This window comes from Rutidosis leptorrhynchoides, chromosome 4 (genome assembly GCF_046630445.1).
Source record: "Rutidosis leptorrhynchoides isolate AG116_Rl617_1_P2 chromosome 4, CSIRO_AGI_Rlap_v1, whole genome shotgun sequence".
In the NCBI taxonomy this organism is placed as follows: Eukaryota; Viridiplantae; Streptophyta; class Magnoliopsida; order Asterales; family Asteraceae; genus Rutidosis; species Rutidosis leptorrhynchoides.
The window spans coordinates 432,791,662-432,818,317 of record NC_092336.1 but is presented as its reverse complement, the minus strand read 5'-3'; positions in this window follow the sequence as shown (position 1 = coordinate 432,818,317).

Genomic DNA, 26,656 nt, shown 5'->3' with positions numbered 1-26,656 from the left:
GTAATCCTAAATGGTCCAACAAAAGGCGGACTTAGTTTGCTTCGTTTACCAAAATGAACGACGCCTTTCCAAGGGAATATTTTCAACATGACTTTATCACAAACTTGGAATTCTAAATCTTTTCGACGATTATCAGCATAGCTCTTTTGTCGGCTGCAGGCAGTTTCTAATCGTTTCTTAATCTGAACGATCTTTTCAGTAGTTTCATGAATGATTTCAGGACCAGTTAATTGTCTGTCCTCAAATTCATCCCAGTATAACGGAGATCTACATTTTCATCTGTATAAGGCTTCAAAAGGTGCAACCTTAATACTTGAGTGATAGCTGTTGTTGTAATAAAATTCAGCCAAAGGCAAATGTCTATCCCATCCTTTGCCAAAATTGATAACACAAGCACGTAGGATATCTTCCAACATTTGAATGGTTCATTCACTCTGACCACCAGTTTGTGGACGATAAGCAGTACTCATGTCGAATTGAGTTCCAAGAGCAGATTGTAAAGATTTCTAGAATTTAGAGGTAAATCGACTGTCTCGATCAGAAATGATAGAGATAGGGACTCCATGACGAGAGGAAATCTCATTGATGTAAAGTTGTGACAATTTCTCCATTTTTGTCGGTTTATTTTATCGGTAAAAAGTGTGTAGATTTAGCAAGACGATCCACTATGACCCAATTAGTATCGTTGCCGTTAGAAGTCTTGGGCAACTTAGTAATAAAATCCATAGTGATACACTCCCACTTCCACTGCGGAATATCCGACTTGAAGTAAACTAGACGGCTGTTGATGCTCGGCCTTAACTCTCAAACAAGTAAGGCACTTGCTCACATAATCGGGAATATCAGATTTCAGATTAAGCCACAAATAAAACTTCTTCACATCGTGATTCATTTTACTAGAGCCTGGGTGATTAGAATACTTAGTCTTATGAGCTTCATCCAAGACTAGTTCTCGAAGATTTCCGAAGATTGGGACCCAGATTCAGTTATTAAAATACCTTGTTCAGTTTCCCTTGAGTTCAAGTTGCTTTTCTAGACCCTTTAAGTCCCTCAAGTTGGACATTCTCTTCCTTCAATGCCTCAAGTTGTGCTTCCCGGATTTGGGATGTACGATTTTTATGAATACGCAAATTTAAAGCTCGGTCTCAGATTGGTTTGGTACGATCCTTTCTACTAAGGGCATCGGCAACTACATTCGCCTTACCAGGATGATACTTAAGCTCACAGTCGTAGTCATTTAATAACTCGACCCAATGCCTTTGTCTCATGTTCAATTGCTTCTAGTCAAAGTTATGTTGAAGACTTTTATGATCGGTAAATACCGTGAATTTAACCCCATAAAGGTAATGTTTCCACATCTTTAATACAAATACCACGGCTCCTAATTTCAGGTCATGTGCGGTATAGTTCTTCTCATGTTTCTTCAACTGTCTAGATGCATAGGCAATGACCTCTTTACGTTGCATCAAAACACATCTGAAACCTTGATTTAAGGCATCACAATAGACTACAAAGTCATCGGTGCCATCAAGTAATGATAGAATCGGGATTGTGTTCAATTTATCCTTTAGAACCCTAAATGCAGATTTTCTGTTCTTCGGACCACTCAACATTATTCCCCTTATGAGTTAGCTTGGTGAGGGGTTTAGCTAGAATAGAAAAGTCTTTGATAAGCCTTCAGTAATAACCATCAAGTCCTAAAAATTGGCGAATATGCTTCGTACTCTTAGATACTTCCCAGTTCTGAATAACAGTGATTTTTGCCGGATAGACATGTATTCCTTCAATATATAAACTACATGTCCAAGAAATTGTACGGTTCGCAGCCAAAATTTACATTTGGAAAACTTGGCATACTGTTGTTCCTTCTTTAAGAGCTCTAGAATCAATCGCAGATGTTGCTCATGCTCTTTCTCGCTCTTGTAATAGATTAAGATATCATCGATGAAAACGATCACAAATTTGTCAAGGTAAGGTTTGCATACACGGTTCATAAGATCCATGAATACATCAGGAGCATTAGTCAAACCAAAAGGCATGACAAGGAACTCATAGTGTCCGTAACGAGTTCAGAAAGCAGTCTTAGAAACATCAGCTTCCCTAAGATCAATCTTCGAATAGATACTTGACCCTTACAATTGGTCAAACAGGTCATCAATACGCGAGAGTGGATAACGATTCTTGATGGTTAGCTTGTTGAGTTCTCGGTAATTAATACACATTCTCAACATGCCATCTTTCTTCTTGACGAAAAGAACAGGTGCTCCCCACGGAGACAAGCTAGGACGAATGAAACCTTTCTCCAAAAGTTCCCGGAGTTGGTTGGAAAGTTCCTTCATCCCAGATGGGGCTAAACGATATGGTGCCTTTGCAATAGGTGCAGCACCGGGAGTTAAATCAATTTGAAACTCAACCTGTCATTAGGGATGGAGACTAGGAGTTCTTCAGGAATTACTTCAGGAAAGTCTCTAACCACTGGTACATCTTCAATGCAGGAGTGGATAATTTGGAAACGAAAGAAATTTGGGTCCTTAGGTAATTTGATTTCTAAAGTCGGTATTTTAGTTGATAATAGAGGGATAAAGGAGTCAGGTAATGGTACACGGTAGTCATAAGGTTGATCAGACGCTATCACTATCAGGGTCCATTAGAATTGTATGACTTATCATAATATAACCACGTTGATCAGGAGTCATTATATTACTCTAACTCATAATTCTATCACTCCAATAAGTTGAAATTTTGGTAATCAACTTCCTATTACTATCATCTAGTGTAGGTTTATTTCATTACGAGATAGATGTTTAAACGAAAATCGGAAGAAGAGATAACTAAAAATAACATTTATTCATAAAAAAACCAAAGTATTACAAAAGCTTAACAAAATATTTTAATTAAATCACCAAAGTATAGTTGTACTAAATAGTAAAAGAAAACACTAGGATAGTTTTCAAAGGTCTTCATAGATGCCAAAGAGTCTTCCTCGCATCTCTTCATCCTTCTTCTTATCCAAACATTAATTTTTGAAATGCACTACTCCTCCGCATTTATAGCAAGTAAGAAAGGTTGCGTTTGCCTTTGTGGCTGGAGTTTTTGTTACAGGAATAACAACCCTACAATTCTTTGCAAGATGGCCCATCTTCTTACACTGGGTGCATTTAATAGTACACTTCCCAGAGTGATGTCTCTCACACCTTTGGCAGTAGGGATGGTTTCCCTTGTAGAGTTTGTTGGATTTTCCTTTAGAATTTTCTTGCTCCTTTCCTTCCCTCTTCCTTTTTGCACCTTCTTTCTTCTTATGTTCGTCGATGAAATAGCTTGCCATGCAAGCGGCTTCTTGTATGGTGCTTGGTTTCATCAAGGTAACATTTTTCCGGACGCTATAAGGTAATCCATTGATGTAGCATCGGATTCCTAGATACCCGGGAGTAGTCATGTGAGGATTCATGAAAACAAATTCTTGGAATCGATTGGTGTAACTCATGAGATCAGTATTCCCCATTTCCATATTTCTAAACCCAGGTCTTTCAGTACTCTTGTATGTAGGAGGCTGGTAGTTCATGAAATTTTAATGTAAACAAATAGTCGAAAGATTTCGCGGTGCGCCATTGTTGCCATTGCTTTGCACGGCAGCCAACAGTTGTTGAAATTGGACAGAAGTTAAAGTGACGTTGGGAGTTGTGTTGCTTGATTCACTACTAGCCATGTTTCTTCAAAACATAGTTAGGTTGGCATTAGGCAAAGGATAAGCCAAGCAAAAAAGAAAGTACTTAAAACTAGGCAAGAATATAGACAAATAAGAAAGGTACTTAAACTAAGCCAAGAAAGGTTATAGTCTTAAAGATTGCTAAGGTACCCTAACTAACACATAAGGCACACATAAAATGCAATTCTGGTTCTCTATAACAACCTGGCTCTGATACCACTCTGTCATAACCCCAAATAGGGCCGGGGTAAATATGACATTTCAATATCACAACACAAGTATGTAAAGCGAGAACGACACTAAATGGGACGTTTTAATAAAACAAAATTTGATTTTCAATGGAAATGTAATAATGTTTTACATAATGAAATTCATATGTAAATAACAAATGATAAGTTCTAAATATGTGGACTCCAATGCATCAGCTAGCTAAGCATCATAGGGCAGCACATAAGCTAGTCATCACCTGAGACAAACATGCTTAAAATGTCAACACAATGGTTGAGTGAACATCATAGGTTTATATAATCAATAAAGTTTCATACCACAAGATTTAGTTAAAAGTTTCATCAGTTCGTTAGTAGTGCTGAGGTGTATGATATCGAGACTAAACAAAGTTACCCTATAACACCTTGAACTGTCAGTGTCGTTGAAATCATTATTATGTACCCCCTTGACGATCATGCCAATGGGTAGTAGAGATGTCACTCTCAGTAGGCCTACTCACAATAACTAATTTTGAGTTTCAAAGTAGCAATTAACGATATCATGGCAGGGATTAAGCATGAAACAAAGCATGTCATAGCACAGTTTGAACTAATCAAGTTTGAGTACTTGTATCCAAATCGTAAAACAGTGTAAAAGCAAGCATGTGTCTCACCCCAAAGTTTATAAAACAGTTAAGAAATAGTAAAAAGAGGGGCTATGAAGTTCACCTTAGTAGCAACTAAGTTATTCCACGCAAGAAGTATGAACAGAGTATGTAATCGGGGATCTCAACCTAGAGATATAACGTTTGATTAGTTAATGTCTAACAGACATAAAGTTTGTTTATTAATATAGAAACTATATTAACAGTGACGGTTTTCGAGAAAAATTTCTATTTCTCAAAAGTTTCTAATTTCGAAAACCTACTACTTATGGAAAGCTTCCACTTATAGTAAGTTTCTAGTTTTAGTATGTTCGGGTTATAATCCTTCACAAAGACGCTGTACAACTTTGCCCAACCTCGTTGCTATTAGATAAGTCACTCTTATGATCTGTTGTTACCGGGCGCCCAGGACTCTTGACCAGAATCTAAGTCTTGGTATTCGAGATCCACAAGCGGTCCCCATAAGGCAACAAGGACCACCCTAGGCCGTAAGTAGCGGTGAGGTTCGTATAAAGTGCACGTTATCTTTCGATTATAACCTTCACGTTATAGGTGTATGCACACAACGAATTATTAATGTACTTAATAATTATATATGTGATAATATAACTTAGTGTAATTAAGGTGTTACCATATAGATAAGTTTACAAGTTATAGTAATAATATTATTATTCTTTAATTAATCAACCATTATAAAATCTTATCATTACATTTGTTATATTCCTATGTTCATACATGTGTTACATATATAAATATACCCCTATGTGATACATACATATATATTCTTTATTCTTATATTACATGTATATGTTATATATATATATATATATATATATATATATATATATATATATATATATATATATATATATATATATATATATATATATATATATATATATTGATACATACATATATATTCTTTATTCTTATATTACATGTATATGTTTATATATATATATATATATATATATATATAAACATACATACATATATATATATATATATATATATATATATATATATATATATATATATATATATATTATGTAAGTGTTACATATATATAAATAAAAAGGTGATGTATATATATATATATATATATATATATATATATATATATATATATATAGTTTTACTTATCAACTCTTATAATTACCTATTATATATATATACGTATACATATATTATTTTCTTTTTGTGTTTTACTAACATTATATACTTACACATGCATACTCACACACGTACATATACATACATATATACACATACGTATACACGTATGTATATATATACATATATACACAAGAATATACCTATAATATATACATGTACATACGTACGCATGCATGCATGCATGTATTATCCCATTCATTAACCATAATCACATAAAATCATAACCTTGTTATCATATTCAAGTTCATAATTCATAATACTTAATCTTAACATAACTATCATCATGATCAATTCATAATTCTAAATCTTTTAACCATATTCATCTTATTCATAATCATTAATCATAATATATACTCATATTCATAATCTCTAACTTATTAATCTAGTTTTATGATCATCATAATTATTTATAGTTTATATTGATAACACTTTATTCATAATAATTAGCTAGTTCAATATCATAATAACCTAACCATAATACTTATAATTCAACATACTTAATCTTATTTATCATAATCATAATCTTTTAGCTATTTTTATCTAGTTCATGATCAATTTATAATCATACTTATTATCAACAACATAACAACTTAAAAGTAATAGATTAAAAAGCAAGATTAAGTTAGGGTTCTAGGTATACCTCAACAAGATTAGAATCAAGAAGAGGTGATGAATATGGACCGAAACAAACACATAAATCCAACAGCAAAACACGACCCAAATAGGAGGTTAATGGGTCTATTTTGTCATGCAAATAAGCAGGAAAAACAGGCAGCAAGAAACAATCCAAACGAATGGGTTTTTGGGCTGTTTTGGGTCACGCACGAACATCAGAAACATGCAGAAAAACACAGCAATTTAAGTCGATCTTGGGGGCTATTTTAGGTGTCGAATCACAGTAGCAAAATAGGTGTTTGAGTGGCGGTTTGACAGCAGTAAAAGGGTTGTAGGTGGCAGTGGTGATGGCTGCAAAATCGCAGCTGCAGGTGGCTGTTTGGGTGTCGGATGAGGTGCCAAAAAAAGCAGCAGGAGTGCAACGGAGTGGGCTGTTTTGGTGGGTTGATTGTAGTCGATGGTGGTAGGGATTTGGCTACAAAAGTGTCGACCAAAGCAAGGAAGGATGGGAGGGTTTTGTGGGTTAATTTGTGAGATGCAATTGTGAATTAAAACAAAGAGCTAATGGGTCTTTATATAGAGGGGGAATTAGAATCCTAATCACATTATAATTACTTGGAGGGAAAGGATTAAGATTAAGATCAAGCATTAGATTAGGATTAGACTAGGATTAGTTTACTTAGTGATCAAGTTTTTCCCTTTTTTTTTTATCCAAACCGTCCCATTTCATTTTTTATATAATTATTTTTTTTATTTATTCGGCACCTATATTTATTTATATATTTTACATATATATATTTTTTATTAAAATGTTACTTTTATTTTAAATAATTTTTATTTATTTCTTTTATTTATTAGTCCATGTCTTTTATTATATTTTACTTAGTTCTCATTAGTTTTTTTATTTATAAATGTCACCATTTAATATTACAGTTAGTTTATATAAATAAAATATCACATAATGCTTAAACCTTTATTTGACAGGAAGTGTTGATCAAAAATTACTATTTATTCAATGTTTTGTTAAATAAAGTTTACGAGCATAAAAAGTTCTAATAGTAAAATAGTATAGACAAAAATGAAAAAAAAAATGAGGGTCGTCATAATAAAAATCCTAACCAGCATAATTACTTACATATAAATTAGGAATAACAGTTGTAAAATTAATTTAAATATACATGGTATATCACATGTTTATTGTTTAATAAGAATAAAATGATACATCAAATATAAGATAAATATAAATATTAAATATGTTTTAATATGTTATTAATCTGAATTCGATATTTAATTCGGTTTTCGGTCAACCAAAATTAAAATTTTCAAAACCGAAAATCCAACCGTAAACCGAATTGCGAATTCGGTTTCGGTTTCGATCGATCCGAAAACCATTTAAAAAATTCGGTTTGTTTTTTTTGCTTTGGATTCGATTCGATATTCGAGTTATTCGGTTTGAAACTAAATGGTGCACACCCCTACCTATTCGTACAATAAAGTCATCAATACATAATATTAGTGGATTTATGAAACATACAAGTGATGGTGACGTTCGTGTTCTCAACTTATAATAATATAAAAACAATGATAAAACACTTAACCAATTAACACAAACGTCCGGGCAACAATAACCCGATCATTATAGCAACTAGCAAGTATTCAGTCAAGGTTCTTTCCACAGGGATCAATTTACATGAATCTCAAAACACTAGAACTTATCCTAAGTTGATTGTGAGGTTTTATAAAGTGTTGATTAAGCTAAACTTAAACTAAAAGAGATTAACAAATAAGATAAAAACGTGTCCACTTGATTATTCCACCTCATGCCATGATTTACCCATCTCATTCATTCCACAACAATGTTTAAACATATAGTTTCATTTCCATTCGTCAACTTCCATAAAACCTCAACCAAATGAAATTCGTTAACTCCCATAGACTCATTTCAAAAGATCAAACTATGTTATGAGTGAAATCATTGAAACTTCGGTTTTTGGATTAAAATCCTTTAATTGTCAAAATCCCTTAAGATAACCAAACACTACCATGTTGAATAAAAGCTAATTGAAAACTGTAAAGACCCAAAAAATCTTACGAGAAAACACGCTTCTTTTTTTTTTATAACACAATCAGTTTCCTGTCTGACCAAATGCGCGGTGCGCAAAGAAACACGCGACGCGGTTTAAAGCGCAAAACGACATCAGAACTTGACAACTGGGCAGACCACCCACATCCGGCCATTTGCGCGGCGCGCAAGGCCACGCGCGGTGCGCGTTATAACTGTAAAATCAGTTTAGCCCATTTTAATGCATGACAAACCATTTTCTCCCAAACTGAGTTTTGTTAACCCCAAACCAAAACCAACGCATTTCAAACATTAACATTCGGGTTTTAAATGACAAAAGTACATTACGACCCTTGGGACTCCAACAACCCATAATACAAGAACGTGACAATTTCGACCCATTTCGTTTAAATACAGCAAAAGACCGAGCATGGCGATTGGGATTTGTACTACCCAATCCTAAGTCTAATCCAAAAGCAAAGCCTTCTAAGTAACCCGCAATAGTCCACTAATCCCCGCGCTTACCCTTGCCACCTCTTCCATGCGAATCTATAAAAATGTAAACAACGAGAGGGTAAGCTATAAAGCATAGTGAGGATAAACATACTATATACATACATATGCATAAAATGAATACATATCACCAACACAAGTAATAAACGCATACCGCATCCTTGTATAACTAAGCAAGCTACACATAACGTACCACCAAGTCAATCCACACGATTAGCTTCAACACAATAATATATAGATATACGCAATACCCAAAACCCCAAGGTTAACCCCTAAACCTTAAATGCATGAAAGTTGGCCAAAACCTCACGCGGCCTAGTGTATCCGAAAACTCATGCGATACACTACCTCAAACCACACGACAATAGGGATGTTCGAACTACACGATAGATTGTGAATCCGAACTACAAGAGATTCACTAGTGAAGCCGAACTACACGAGAATCACTACCCTAAGCTGCAACAACAACAATGGGAACGTCCGAACTAGACGCGACATTGTGAATCCGAACTACACGCGACATTGTGAATTCGAACTACACGAGATTCACTAGTGAAGCTGAACTACACGAGAATCACTACCCAACTCACCTCAACAATAACAACGGGGTTGACCTACTTGTCAATGTGAATCTGAAACTCACGAGATTCACTACCCCACGGGTGGTAACCCAAAACGCACAAACGCGCCACCTGGACCCAAAACTCATAGAGTCCATCATCCCATACATATGTAAAGTGAACCCGAACGCCCAAGGATCACTCTACCCCACCCGCACCCATCCTATGCATACATACGCATATAATATATTTACACTCACCTTAGCACCTTGATGAATGCAAAGCCAAATCCGTAACCTGCCAATGGAAATACTTTTTCCATTTATTACATAATAAACAATACAATTTGGGTGGATTACAAACCAACCCAAATTGACACTTAGTGAAATTTTGACCCAATTGCATTTTCAAGCACAAACAATGCCCAAACTAACCAATAATCACTAAACGCTAGTGAAAATGGTCCTATAACGCCTACTAAACTGAAACACAAGTATTAAATACTTGTCTTCCCCAATTTGACCCATAAACCCTAATTTTGACCCATTTTAAAATCAGTCTTTCAAATTAACTCAAATGGGTTCCAATACTTTCATAATCATTAATCATAGTGATTACACTCAAGTTACAAGCCCTATACATGGCCAAGTTGGTTTTCAACCCAAAACCCACCAACAACAATATAAAACCCAATTTTTAGCTCCTAACTTTCATTAAAGAGCTAGGTGGATTTTCTCAAGAACCTTTAAGCTCAAACCCTAACATGAACATCAAATCAAAAAATTGAAACTCGGAGTTAAAACTTACCACAACAACCACAATGTAGCCGTGAATGAGGTGAACAACTTTAACTCTTGAGCTTTCACCCGAATCGACCTTCTTCTTCCTCAAATGTAACTTTCTCACTCTAAAACATTGTTTCTCTCACTAGGGTTTGAAGAGAATTTTTATGTGAAAAAGATGGGATAAAATGAAGATAAGATGGGGTTGTGTCAGTTTTATGGCTCAAAACACGTCCATACGCGAAATGACTCCTTTGCCCCTCTAAAATATTAAATAATGAATCATGTATGCCAGCTGGTTTTGCGTGGCACGTGGCTATGTGCGCAGTGTGCGTCTCTACTGAAATGAAAGGCAGCACAGTTTCTGGTTTAAAATCTTAAAATGCATAAGTATAAGTAGACTTTTCCTGACACTTTCTGAGGACACTTTCTGAGGACACTCTCTGGTGACACTTTCTGGTGGTACTTTCTGATGTATAAAATTCAGAGTCTTACAACTCTCTCCCACTTAAATTGGATCGCTTCCTCGCAATCTATGCCTCATCGCAAATAAGGAAAATACGCCTTCCTTAACTTTTCGAGTTCTTACCTAGAACTGGACCCCTTGATGCCGCCATTGCATCCTATCGGTCACACTTTCTCGCCATGCAACGTTCTAACCACACAACACTTCTCCATGATTCCTTGGTGCACTCTAACTCACGACTTAGAGTTCTACCGCCAACCGACAATCCAATCGGGTCATTCGCACCACACACACGGTGATGGAATTTCCCGCAAGCTTTTTGATAACTCCAACCTGTAATGACCCACCTTTTTTCCGTTTACTTTCCGTTTACTTAACTTAAAGTCCGTTATTTAATTATAACATCACCCGTTAATTTGAGTTTTTAAAATATTTCGTTTAGATCATTCATGCACCCACTTCTGAACTCGAGGGACTAGAATTGCCAAGAGACCAAAGGTTTGACTAGGTCAACTAGTCAAACCCTTTCTCCTCCATTCATTCATCACCTCCTCTTTCTCCTAATACTTCCACTTTATGCTCTCAAACCCTCAAACACAAATTCATCATCTAAATTCGATCTAGTAAGCGTTCTTTAAAATAAATTACATATTTGGAATCCTTGCATCTTCCACTTCGAATCCATACCAACTTCATCTCATTTGGGTAACTTTCTAAAAACACTAAATTTCTTGTTCTTGATATTTAAAACTTAAAAGTGTGTTAATTAGTTTCTATGGCTCAAGTCTAACATGATTATGTGATTTATATGCTTGTTCTTGTCATTTTGATGTAACTAGCTTAAACTTGAAAAGTGGTTTGATTAATCTTGAGATTTGGTTGATCATATGTTGTTAGATGTAAAAAGTGCATGTATTAAATGTGTTACTGGCATTACTAGCTTCAATTTGGTATGTAAGTTGACTTGGAAAAGCCTCATTAACATGATTAAGGATTTTATGATTGTTAGTTAGGGTTTGGTAGCCTTTAATGTGATTTTTGATGGATTAAAAGCCTTGCAATATTGTTTGTAAGTGTTTAGTAGTATTGTATGCGTAATTACCTAGAAACGGCGTATTATATGTGTGTATTAAGTTCCCGAATCATCTTATGCATTTTATGAACTTGAAACTTTGATAATGAGCTTTAAATGATCATTCGACGAGAATTCGGTTATTGAAAATGATGTTTTTGTTTGATGAAATTTGTTTAGTTGTATTCTTCATAAATTACCTTTCCAATGATATAAGATACGTGTTTTGAATGTTTACGGTTCATTAGTTGTGTTTGAAAGAAGCTTGGTTCGTGCACTTGAAAATTCAGCAACAGCACCTGAAACCAGGGGCCTCACTATAGCGAGCCCTGGTTTGCACAAAATCTCGCTATAGCGAGAAAACCCCTGACCAAACTCAATTTTTGATTTTTGCACTTTCGTTCCCGCTTACTCGCAACTCCGTTTAACATGAAATTTTGTCAACATGCTTATATATGACTACGTTTTTATGTGTAATGGTCGAAAACCCGACCCGACCCCATTGACTTTGACTCTGACTTTGGGTAAGTTTGACTTTTAGTCAAACTTAACCAAACACTTATGCAATCGTTCTAACTTGCGTTTATACTTATATCTTGCATGAAACTTGACAAATTGACTCACATGCTATATTAATCGAGTCGTAACGAGCCATAGGACTAATTGAACACTTTGACCGACTTCATGCTTTACCGATATTGATACAACCTATTGTTTAGGTCGAAACTAACATACATTCTTGCCCACGTTTACTTGTGAAGTACAATTACATTCGTGCAATCAAGGTGAGATCATAGTCCCACTTTTTCAACAACTTTTACGCTTTAAACTATGGGATGAGAAACATATACGTATCATACTTTTATGCTTTGAACATAAGTACGAAAACAAACATTCCACGTGCGAGTTAGAACAAAAAGGCCTCAATTCAATTATCATTAGTTACACTTGCAGGGTGTAAACGTGAACATATGTTGTGTGGATCCATACGGTCTTGACAAGCCCTCATTCAGACGGTTCGCTACCGTTAGCGGATGAAATATATTTTCGAGTATATAGTGTAGGTTCTAACACTATGATAACAATATCAAAGCGTTGGTTGTAGGGATTTAGAGTTTATTAGTGTCAACCCCGAGTCATAGGGTACATTGGTGAGTCTAGACTACAACTGGCATATAGACTTGAAGTAGGACTTGCTTGACTACTTGTGCATTTATACTTGAACTCTTCTATTAGTATCTAACTTCTATTTTTCATCTTAATCTCACGTTGTTTAATTTGATTGACACGCCATCTTGACCTTATGAGGTAATGTCGAATGCACATGTGAATTAGGGTAATATAATTGCCGGGATTATATTACGGTGACTCATATGGACGTTCCGACATTATGTCATAAAAAATTTAGGGCGGGTCAAGGAAAATTTTCTATCTATATTTATTCCATATCACGATTAGTATTATTGAGAATAGTAATCAACATTATTCTTGTGTCTTGAAGGAACAATGCCTCCTCGCCGAGTTCCATGCAATGAAACTCCTGAACAAGCTCTTCAATGAATGATAGCCACCGTCATAGATGCGGCCATGGCCGGTCACTCCTCCAACAACAATAATAATAACAACAACAACCACAATAACAACAACAATCATGGAGCCAGAAATTCAAATGAGGGATGCTCCTACAAAACTTTCATGGAGTGTAAACCTCACACTTTCGATGGAACCGGGGGATCGGTTACTCTCACCCGATGGTTTGAACAAACGGAAGCCGTTTTTAGCATAAGCGGTTGCCGGGACCAAGATAAGGTCAAGTTTTCCACTCACACATTCGCCGGTATTGCTCTCACTTGGTGGAACACGTATGTACAATCGGTGGGTACCGATGAAGCCCATGCACTCTCTTGGGCCGACTTAAGAGTAAAGATGATCACCGAATACTTCCCGCGCGAAGAGACTCGAAAGCTCGAAAGCGAGCTAAGAAGTTTAAAAGCGGCCGGAAATGACCTCAAAGCTTATAATCAACGGTTTTTTGAGCTAGCCCTTATGTGTCCGGCCCTCGTGACTCTTGAGCCCCTAAGAGTCGAACTTTACATGGATGACCTCCCTAAGAGCATTAGACACGGGGTAATGTCATCCAAACCTGCTAACCTACAAGAAGCTTTAAAGATGGCTCGCCAATTGATAGAAATGATGGATGAAATCGAAGTGCCGGCACCTAAGGCCGAGGATAAATCGGGTGGCAACAAAAGAAAATGGGAAGCCACTCAATCAAGCAACTACAACAACAACAACTTCACCAAAAAGCCTTTTACCTCCGACGGCAAGAAGAGTTATGCCGGAACTCAACCTTTTTGCAACAAATGCCACAAGCATCACTATGGTGAATGTGGCAAGCCATTTTGCCACCGGTATCAAAGAAGTGGTCATGTGGCCAACGATTGTAGAAGTGTCGTCCCCCGTTGCTCAAAAGGGGCCCAATGCACCAAAGACGGGTGTTTGTTTCGAATGTGGCCAACCGGGTCATTTTAGAAACGCATGCCCAAAGAAGAAAGCTAACCCCAATGCACGCATCCGAACTTTCAACATCAACACCATGGATGCCCGAGATGACAATGAACTAGTTACGGGTACGTTTCTTCGCAACAACTCTTATGTTTCTTGCCTATTCGATTCGGGTGCCGATAAGAGCTTTGTATCCAAGACCTTGACTCATTATTTTTGCACTCCACCATGCCCACTAGATACTACTTACACTATTGAAGTGCCCAACGGGAAACCATTGAGTGCCGACAAATTTTATCGGGGGTGTACGTTAAACTTAATGGGTAAAGAGTTTGAAATTGACTTAATACCTATAGAACTAGGGAGCTTCGATGTAATAATTGGTATGGATTTGTTAGCCAAAATGAAATCTCACATCCTTTGTGATCTTAAAGTGATTCGAATTCCTATCGAGAATGGTGAACCCTTGATTGTCTGTGGCAATAAGAGTTGCACCAGACTCAACCTCGTCTCGTGCCTTAAAGTTGAAAAATATCTTCGTAAAGGTTGTTTCGCGATCCTAGCCCACGTTAAGAAAGTCGGGACCAATGAGAAGCATATCTATGATGTGCCAATTGTTAGTGACTTTTTTGATGTTTTTCCCGATGAATTGTCGGGTCTCCCACCTCATCGACCGGTTGAATTCCAAATCGATCTTATTCCGGGAGCCGCACCCGTAGCACGTGCACCGTATAGGCTTGCTCCAATCGAAATGCAAGATTTGCAAAGTCAAATTCAAGAACTACTTGACTGTGGTTTTATCCAACCTAGACATTCACCATGGGGCGCTCTGATTTTATTCGTTAAAAAGAAAGATGGATCCTTACGAATGTGCATCGATTATCGTGAACTAAACAAATTGACGGTTAAGAACCGATATCCTCTTCCACGCATCGACGACCTCTTTGATCAACTACAAGGGTCTTGTGTAAATTCAAAAATTGATCTCCGCTCGGGTTATCATCAACTAAGGGTTAAGGGTGAAGATGTCTCTAAAACCGCTTTCTGGACTCACTATGGTAGTTATGAATTCCTTGTCATGCCATTTGGTCTAACTAATGCACCGGCGGTGTTCATGGACCTTATGAACCGTGTGTGCAAACCTTATCTCGACAAGTTCGTTATTGTTTTCATCGATGATATCTTGGTCTATTCAAAAAGCGAAGAAGAACACGAACAACACCTCTGACTCGTGCTTGAACTCCTTAGACAAGAACGACTCTATGCCAAATTCTCCAAGTGTGAATTTTGGTTGAAGGAAGTTCAATTTCTTGGTCATGTTGTAAGCGACCAAGGTATTAAAGTCGATCCCACAAAAATCGAAGCCATTAGCAAATGGGAAACCCCTACTACCCCTACTCACATTCGTCAATTCTTAGGCCTCGCCGGGTATTATTGTAGATTCATCGAAAATTTCTCTTTGGTTGCACGTCCTCTAACCGCGTTAACTCACAAGGGAAGGAAATTCATTTGGTCAACCGAGCAAGAATCCACGTTTCAAATCTTGAAGAAAAAGTTAACCACCACCCATATCTTGTCACTTCCCGAAGGCAATGATGATTTTGTTGTATATTGCGATGCCTCGAAACATGGTTTTGGGTGTGTATTGATGCAACGAAAGAAGGTTATTGCTTATGCCTCTCGACAATTGAAAATCCATGAACGAAACTACACGACACATGATCTCAAACTCGGAGCCGTTGTCTTTACACTCAAAATGTGGAGACACTACCTTTATGGAACCAAAAGTACTATCTTCACCGATCACAAAAGCCTCCAACACATCTTCGATCAAAAGCAAATAAACATGAGACAACGACGATGGATTGAAACTTTGAACGATTACAATTGTGAGCTTCGTTATCACCCCGGGAAGGCAAATGTAGTAGCCGATGTCTTAAGTCGAAAGGAAAGAATGGTTTCACTTTGTATCCGAGCTTTAAATATCACCATCCACACAAATCTCAATAATTAAATTCGTGTAGCCCAAGTAGAGGCTCTCAAGGATGAAAACATTTCTCTCAAACGCTTGAACGTCCTCACCTCACGATTCGAAGTTAAGGAGACCGGACTTCGATATTTTGCCGAAAGAATTTGGGTACCTAGCTATGGGGACTTACGAAGCCTTATTCTAGACGAAGCCCATAAGTCAAGGTATTCGATTCACCACGGTACCGGCAAGATGTACCACGATATTAAAGAACAATATTGGTGGTCGAACATTAAAAGGGACGTCGCTACTTATGTTGGAAAGTGCCAAACTTGCTCCAAAGTCAAAGCCGAACATCAAAGACCATCCGGATTACTTCAACAACCCGAAATCCCGCAATGGAAGTGGGAAAGAATAAAGATGGATTTTATCACGAAACTACCCAAGACAATAGGCGGTTATGACACCATTTGGGTTATTGTTGACTGTCTCACCAAATCTGCCCACTTCCTAGCTATGAAGGAAACCGAAAAAATGGAAAAACTTGCACAACTTTACATTAAAGAGATCGTATCCCGTCATGGTGTACCCTTATCGATTATTTCTGACCGAGATGGTCATTTTGTTTCTCGATTTTGGCGTACCTTACAAGAAGCGTTGGGAACACATCTAGACATGAGCACCGCATACCATCCGCAAACCAACAGACAAAGCGAACGCACAATTCAAACCTTGGAAGACATGTTACGAGCTTGCGTTATCGATTTCGGAAAAGCTTGGGAAAAGAATTTGCCTCTCGCCGAATTCTCTTACAACAATAATTATCACGCGAGTATCAACGTCGCACCTTTCGAAGCGTTATATGGCCGAAAATATCATTCTCCTCTTTATTGGGCCGAAGTAGGCGGCAAGAAAATCACTGGACCCGAACTAATTCATGAAACCACCGAAAAGATCGTTCAAATCCGAGATAAGCTCAGGACGGCCCGTAGTCGTCAAAAGAGCTATACCGACATTAGACGTAAGGACCTCGAGTTCCAAGTGGGTGATCGTGTTATGTTAAAAGTCGCACCTTGGAAGGTGTAATCCGTTTCGGGAAACGTGGAAAACTAAATCCACGATATTTTGGTCCTTTTGAAATCTTGGAGCGTGTTAGAACCGTTGCTTACCATTTAGATCTCCCGACTCAAATGAGCTCCGTTCATCCTACTTTTCATATGTCAAATTTGAAGAAGTGTTTTGCCGAACCCGAAATCGTCATCCCTCTCGAGGAGCTTACTATTGATGACAAACTTCATTTTGGGAAGAACCGGTTGAAATTGTGGACCACTCTGTAACGACCTGGAAATTTCAGACCAAATTTAAACTTAAATCTTATTATGATTCTGATACGATAAGCAAAGTCTGTAGTATTGAGTCTCAAAAATTTTGGAACTATTTCATGATACCATTTGACCTTTGACTATTTCCCGACGATTCACGAACCATTGTGTGTAAATAAATATGTACATAAATGAATATATATATATATATATATATATATATATATATATATATATATATAAACGTAAGTGTATATATAATATGTTGAGTTAATAAAATACACTTTAAATTACTTGCATTATAATGTAAAATAATATACAGAATAATTAAGTATTATCAATATATATATATATATATATATATATATATATATATATATATATATATATATATATATATATATATATATATATATATATATATATATATATATGATTCTTATTAATAATTAGGATTATATGGTAATATATATAGTATAAATAATAAATATTCAACATATATTATCATATAATGCATATAAAAATAATAATTAAATGTAACTACAAGTTAAAAAATATATATATTTTTTATAATATTATTACTATTACTTTTATTATTACTAATATCAATATCAGTATTATTAATCTTTTTATGGAAACCCGTACCTTGTTATTACTAGTATTATTATTATGTATTATCATTAAAAGTAATATAATTTATTAATATTATCATTAGTAATATTATTATTAACATTATTATTAATAATTATTATTATTATGATAATTATTATTAACATTAACTGTATTATTGTTTTAATATTACTATTAATAATACAACATTATTATTAATTAATGTATTAGTTAATAAAAATATTATTATTATTAACAATATTATTATTAATATATTTATATTTATTAATTATTAATAGAAAATATAAATTATAAAAATTGATATATTATGTGAATCTAATAACCATCGCAATCTGATCCATTTTTTCTTCATCTCCTGTTAATGAATTTGTTCCTGTCCTCTGATCTGTTACAGGTCTAAATCCATTCATAATATAAACAAAATTTGTTAGCCTTCTTTTTCTTCTAATCGTATGAATTACTTTGTCATCTGCCTTATTTTATTTTTATCTTTATCTCTGCTTCTGCTCTTGATTTGAACCTGTCGACCATAATTGATATATAAACGATCATTACAAGTTGTTGAGGAATTACATTCGACTTCTTATCACCATTACCAACTACAAACACCTTTTACAGCTTCCAATTTGAGAGAATTAATCAGAAAACCAAACAAAGTAGTTGACTACCCCTATTCCTGCACTTTTCAGCCAAAACTCAAATTTGAATCGTTTTTAAAAATCTAAAAGTGAAAACATGTTAGGAATCCTCTAGTAAAACTCTCTGCAAAGTCTCAAAAGCTAATTCCTAATATCAAGTAAGAATTTTCAAGTCAAATTTTATTTATAAAAAGTCAAACGAATTGCTTTCCATGAAATTCGAATAGGTTTTAGAGTTTTTGGATCAATTGTTGATTTTTAAATTTTCTAATGGTGATTTGAAAACTAATTCATGTTATAAATATAACGTAAAACTTCCTTGAAATCAAAATCATTTAATTTTTTTTTTCTTGAAGCAGCGAACAGCAACAAAGCTGTTTAATTTTTTTTTTTTTGATATCGATTAATATAAGAGTATTTATGGTTCATTTATAATTTGGTTGAGAGTCCTAAAAATATTTAATTGATGGATTATCATGTTGGTTTGATCTGGGTCGATTTGGTTTTAAGATGAAGAAGAAAATAAGTTGAAAATAATATGGGGTTAAATATATTTCAGTTTCAATATATTCAGGAAAAAGAAAACAGATCAGATGGTTGAATGTTGTTTCGGGTTAGCGTGAGGTCTTGGGTTCGAACCCTGTCATAGGCATAATTTTTTTTGGAGAAGAGCTTTTAAGGTAGAATACTTTTATTATTATTATTATTATTATTATTATTATTATTATTATTATTATTATTATTATTATTATTATTATTATTATTATTATTATTATTATTATTATTATTATTATTATTATTATTATTATTATTATTATTATTATTATTATTATTGTTTTTGTTGTTGTTGTTAGTTATTATTATTATCATGATTCCTATTACTATCCTTAATTTAGTTTATATCAATATAATCAAAATAAGTAACATGAGTATTATTAATATTATTATATTTAGTATGAACATAAGTATTAGAAATAGAGTTATTATTGTTATCACCATGAATATTACCATTAAGGTTGCTATTATTATCACTACTAATATTACTATGTGTATTATTATTAGGTTCAATAAAATTAATACTTGTATCATGTTATAATTAATAGGATTATTATTATTAATATTACTTGTATTATAATTATCATTATAAGTACTATAGTCATTATTATGATTATTATCGTTATAAGTATTATTATCTATATTATCATGAGTATTATTATATAGTTACTAAAATTATTATCATAACTATCATTAACAATAAAACTAATATTTTTACATTTATTATCATTAATAATATTATTATTATCATTAATAAAATCATTAACATTATTATTTATTAATAATATTAAATATTACAATCATTTTTTATTTACCACTATTAATATTATTTTGGTATTATTATAACTACTATTATTAATATAAAGATGATATATGTAATACGCATAACATAACAAAAATTAATATTTTTATATACAAAATGAATATATGAAACACATATATACTAAAATATAAAAAGGATATAATTAATAAATTTATATATATATTTGTTCGATTACAATTATGTATATTAATAAATATATTAATGATATAGGTTCGCGAATCCGAGGCCAACCCGGCATTGTTCAATATCGTCATATGTATTTTTACTACAAAATACAGTATTGTGAGTTTCATTTGCTCCCTTTTTTAAATGCTTTTCGAATATATATTTTTGGGACTGAGAATACATGCGCTGCTTTTATAAATGTTTTACGAAATAGACACAAGTGATCGAAACTACATTCTATGGTTGGATTATCGAATCGAATATGCCCCTTTTTAGCTTGGTAGCCTAAGAATTGGTGTTTATTATAATTGCCACCAATTGACGCGAATCCTAAAGATAGATCTATTGGGCCCAACAAGCCCCATCCGGGTTACGGATGCTTTAGTACTTTGATTTATCATGTCCGATGAGAGTCCCGGAATGATGGATATATTCTATATGCATCTTGTTATGGTCGGTTACCAGGTGTTCACCATATGAATGAATTTTAATTCGCGAGTTACGCGTGACAATATATGAGATCTTGTAGTCTATTAAAATGATGGAAATGAATGTTTATGATAAACTAATGAACTCACCAACCTTTTGGTTGACACTTGAAAGCATGTTTATTCTCAGGTACGAAAGAAATCTTCCGCTGTGCATTTTCTCATCTTAGAGATATTACTTGGAGTCATTCATGACATATTTCAAAAATACGTTGCATTCGAGTCATTGAGTTCATCAAGAATATTATCAAGTCATTTATAGTTTAAATATATTATGAAATGGTATGCATGCCTGTCAACTTTCGATGAAATGAAAGTTTGTCTTTTAAAAAGGAATGCAATGTATGTAAAATGTATCGTATAGAGGTCAAGTACCTCACGATGTAACCAAATGTAATGTATTCTTCCAGGTGGATTAGGACGGGTCGTTATAGGTGGTATCAGAGCGGTGGTTTTAGCGAACCAGGTATTGCATTAGTGTGTCTAACTAATAGTTGTTTAGATGCATTAGTGAGTCTGGACTTCGACCGTGTCTGCATGTCAAAAGTTTTGCTTATCATTTCGTGTCAAAAATCATCTACTTATCATCCTTAGGAAATTATCTGCTTATCATTCCTAGTCTGGACACATCTTACTGCATTGATTGCATGAATAGTGTATAGACAAATCCATATCTTAGCGTATCTGTTACTGTAGACTTTATCTGAAACGTTTCCTTAATTTCCTCTGTAATCTACGGGATCTTTTGTACTATATTAGATATTCTATATAATTAGAATATTATCCGATAACCGAAAATCATTTCATATCGAAAATCCTCTAACTGATCATAAGAGATGGATCCTACACCTAGCTTGGATTCCATTAGTTTCGGAAGCAATTTCGAGATGCGTATTGAAGTAGACTTCGAAGTCAATGAACCCGAAGTGTCTCCACCGTTTAGCTATTTTTCTTTCTGGAGGAGATGGGGGTGGGTCCGAGACTTACTCACTCGATGGAGAAATGAAGAAGGCGAGCCCTACCGCGAACCAAACTTAACTCCTAACATCATAGAAAACGATGTACTCACCGGTGAACCTATGCACAATATTGTATTCACCTTTCTTGCTGAAGTTTTCCACCTCGAAGGTCGCATTACTGCAATCTCAGAAAATATTCAACCTCTACTTCCGAATACCAATCGAATGGCAATATTAGAAGAAGTTAGGGAACTTCAAATTGATAATCAAGATCTATCAAATCAGATGAGTGGATGGATAGAAATGATAGAGGGTAGGATAGAAACCCTGACAAGAATGGTGCGTGATTTATAAGCTATACTTACTACACCAACATCATCACCAACCACAGCATCAACAATACTTGTAGCACCGACAGCAACAATACCACCATCAGCAGCACCAGCAGCATAACCAGTACCAACAACAACAACATTATCACACGTCTCAACCTCGCAATCTATACCTCAAGCATAATCATCATTCTACGAATCGTTCCACATAAACTATCTTCATCCGTCATGGCGATTATGTAATCTTTAATGTTTTAGAGATTATGTACTCTAATTCTAGCCGTAAATTTAATGAGTTCAATATCACATTGACTCATTAAATTCATGATTACGTCTGAAGAAAACATATATGTATATATATTTTCATAAAGATTGTAATTGAAAATTCTTTAGTGCAAACTGTTAATGGTGAAAATATTTTAACGGGTAGGTAATACCCGAGGAATATTTAGATTTCACATTAATAAGTTACACTGTACATTCTTCGAATCTGATTCAACAGTCATTTACTATCCTACTTACATCCACAGATATACGTATCCGTTCACCGCAGAATAACCATTTTCTTTCAATTTCATATTTGGATTTTGACATATCAGAATCCAACAAGTGGCATAATGAAGAAAACATTTGACAAAATAAAATTTGTTAGAAACAAACAAAATTAACTATGAGAAATTTTGTTAAGAATCCACGCTAACAAAATCCTAGCTAACTGTTCCTAGCTAACTGATTACATTTTATTTATCGCAATTTAATTATCGCAATTTATATTCTCGCAATTTTATTTATCGTCATTTAATTTATGTTATTTATTTTACGCACTTTAAATATTGAGACACGTATACAAGGTTTTGACATATCATATCGACGCATCTATATATATTATTTGGAATAACCATAGACACTCTATATGCAGTAATGCTGGAGTTAGCTATACAGGGTTGAGGTTGATTCTATAATAATATATATACTTTGAGTTGTGATCGAGTCTGAGACATGTACACGGGTCACGATACGTATTAATTAATTCGAATATTATATATTAAACTATATATGAATTATTAGACTGTTAACTGTGGACTATCGACTATGGACTAATAATATTGGACAATTAAAATGAATTAAAATATTGACTATAACATATGAAACTAAACATTTCTTCAAGTTTGCCACTTGATTTCATCTTAAACCTCATTTGTATCTTGACGATTACAATCTGCGTTCAAACCTTTCATAATTCTTGAAAACACCTCAATCGAGAGAATGAACCAACCGCACTTCATCTACGGAAGAAAAGTTTAATGCATATAATTATGCACCTGAAAACACTCAGAATCTGAGTAAACTTTTAACACGTATCTGTGCTAGCTCCTTCGGCATTGTTATTACCGTAAATAACATTGCAATTCTTTTTCAAATTAGCCAATTTTATCACAGCCCCAGCAAGTCAACTTCAACTTTTCGTTCGAAACAACCTTATTATAACCTTGATATATATGCGTGCTCTTTTATTGTTACCGGGGAACCTTTTATATTCCACCATATTACCAGCAGAAGTACCAGCAACCTCGTTGTTTCTTGGCTTAAATATCTCTGATAAATCATTATATTTATTCATTGAAACCCTATCATATACTCATCCGCATCTTGTAACGAGAACTGCCATACCAATTACCGGGAATCAGCAATCACTACTTTGAAAACTCACAGCATATCTACATCAACAGTTATATGTATGACATTTATCTCTTAGAATTATGATCTTTCATTCTGAAATTCTGAAAAGTACTCAGTCTACAAATCAATACTCTAAATGTTGAAAAAGCTGAATGAAGTAGCAGAAACCGTAGACAACCGTAAACGACCTTAATCATCGGAAGTTTGATGATAAAGAATAGTATGTTGGAAAAGATCAGAAAAGTTGGAACTATAAAATGGATTGAGCCAACCATGAAGGAGACCAATGACAAATACAAGGACCAAACCCTATATTCAAAGGATCCAGGTAATTCTGGATCCGATGAAATCTTTAGAGATTATCTTGCTACGAGGTCATGTTAAAATCTTGCGAAAAATCTTTCTTCATCAACCATCGAACTTAGAAATTCCAAAATATCATCATAAATATCTTCGATATTTCTGAAGATATTTTCATAAATATTCTCGTCCGAAATTATATACCTTTTCGTGCTATCTGTAATACATTATATTGGAAATTTCTGTAAAATCTAAGTATAAACTATGAATGAATTCTGAAGTAGTGTTGGGAACTGGAGCATGAGTTAGTATAATATATTGACACTTGATCAACGTGATTATATTACAGTAAGTCATGCTGAGTTTCTAATGGGACGTGATGATTCACAGAATCATAACGTCATCACGTGTCATGTTACATAACTCTTTCATTCTACTTAACTTCTGAACATATCAAGAAAATATATTCTTGATAGTTCTATCCTCAGTAATTCTGGTAATTTGACAAATCAAATCGTGCGATTACGTTCTTTCTTGTTTAGAATATTAAGTTCATTCGAAACTCCATACTTACAAATTCTGAACCATTAATCGATTGGCTTGTAGTCGGGAAGAGGAGACAAAAGTATGGAACTCCGAAATATAAAAGGAAATATAAAATCCCAATAATAACACATAAATTACAAACCGGGTATATCAATGTTTATCGCAACATAAAGACACGGGAGAATTAAAAATACTATAGCCCCAAGGGCGAAGTAGAAGAAAACTGATTCCTCAGGTGGATGTTGGAAAAGGAGAATAGTTGTTGCGATAGTCAGGATAAGGACAAGGATCAGAACTGGATTAAGCATTTTTACAATCTTTTGAATTTAGGAATTTGAGTATAGGAGTGGTAAAAGTAATGGAACGGAAGAAGTTAATTTATAGTGAAATATCTGATATAGAAATCAAGGCAGATCTCCGTATTTAATTAGAGAGATCCAAATTTTCTGAATTATCGAAGAATCAAATCTTAGATAGATTCGAAGAATATCTTTAAATCCCTGAAATTCTAAAAATCAATCATGACTACGTCAAAAGTTAAAACTCTATCTCGATCTTTTATGATAGCTTCACTCGTACTCTTCGAGTAATCGAATTATCTTATCTATATTACTCAATAGTAATAAAACTCTATTTATCAGTTTGTATGTGTCATGAAAACATATTTATTGTCAGCCATGACCATCCCAATCAAATTTCGGGACAAAATTTCTTTAACGGGTAGGTACTGTGACGACCCGAAAATTTTCGACCAAATTTAAACTTAAATCTTATTATGATTCTGATACGATAAGCAAAGTCTGTAATATTGAGTCTCGAAAATTTTGGAACTATTTCATGATACCATTTGACCTTTGACTATTTCTCGACGATTCACGAACCATTGTGTGTAAATAAATATGTACATAAATGATTATATATATATATATATATATATATATATATATATATATATATATATATATATATATATATATATATATATATATATTTATATATATATATATATATAAACGTAAGTGTATATATAATATGTTGAGTTAATAAAATACACTTTAAATCACTTGAATTATAATGTAAAATAATATACAGAATAATTAAGTATTATCAATATATATATATATATATATATATATATATATATATATATATATATATATATATATATATAATCCTTATTAATAATTAGGATTATATGGTAATATATATATTGTATAAATAATAAATATTCAACATATATTATCATATAATACATATAACAATAATAATTAAATGTAACTACAAGTTAAAAAAATAATAATATATATTTTTTATAATATTATTACTATTACTTTTATTATTACTAATATCAATATCAGTATTATTAATCTTTTTATGGAAACCTGTACCTTGTTATTACTAGTATTATTATTATGTATTATCATTAAAAGTAATATAATTTATTAATATTATCATTAGTAATATTATTATTAACATTATTATAAATAATTATTATTATTATTGTATTATTATTATGATAATTATTATTAACATTAACTGTATTATTGTTTTAATATTACTATTAATAATACAAAATTATTATTAATTAATGTATTAGTTAATAAAATTATTATTATTGTTATTATTAACAATATTATTATTAATATATTTATATTTATTAATTATTAATAGAAAATATAAATTATAAAAATTGATATATTATGTGAATCTAATAACCATCGCAATCTGATCCATTTTTTCTTCATCTCCTGTTAACGAATTTGTTCCTGTCCTCTGATCTGTTACAGGTCTAAATCCATTCATAATATAAACAAAATTTGTAAGCCTTCTTTTTCTTCTAATCGTACGAATTACTTTGTCATCTGCCTTATTTTATTTTTATCTTTATCTCTGCTTATGCTCTTGATTTGAACCTGTCGAC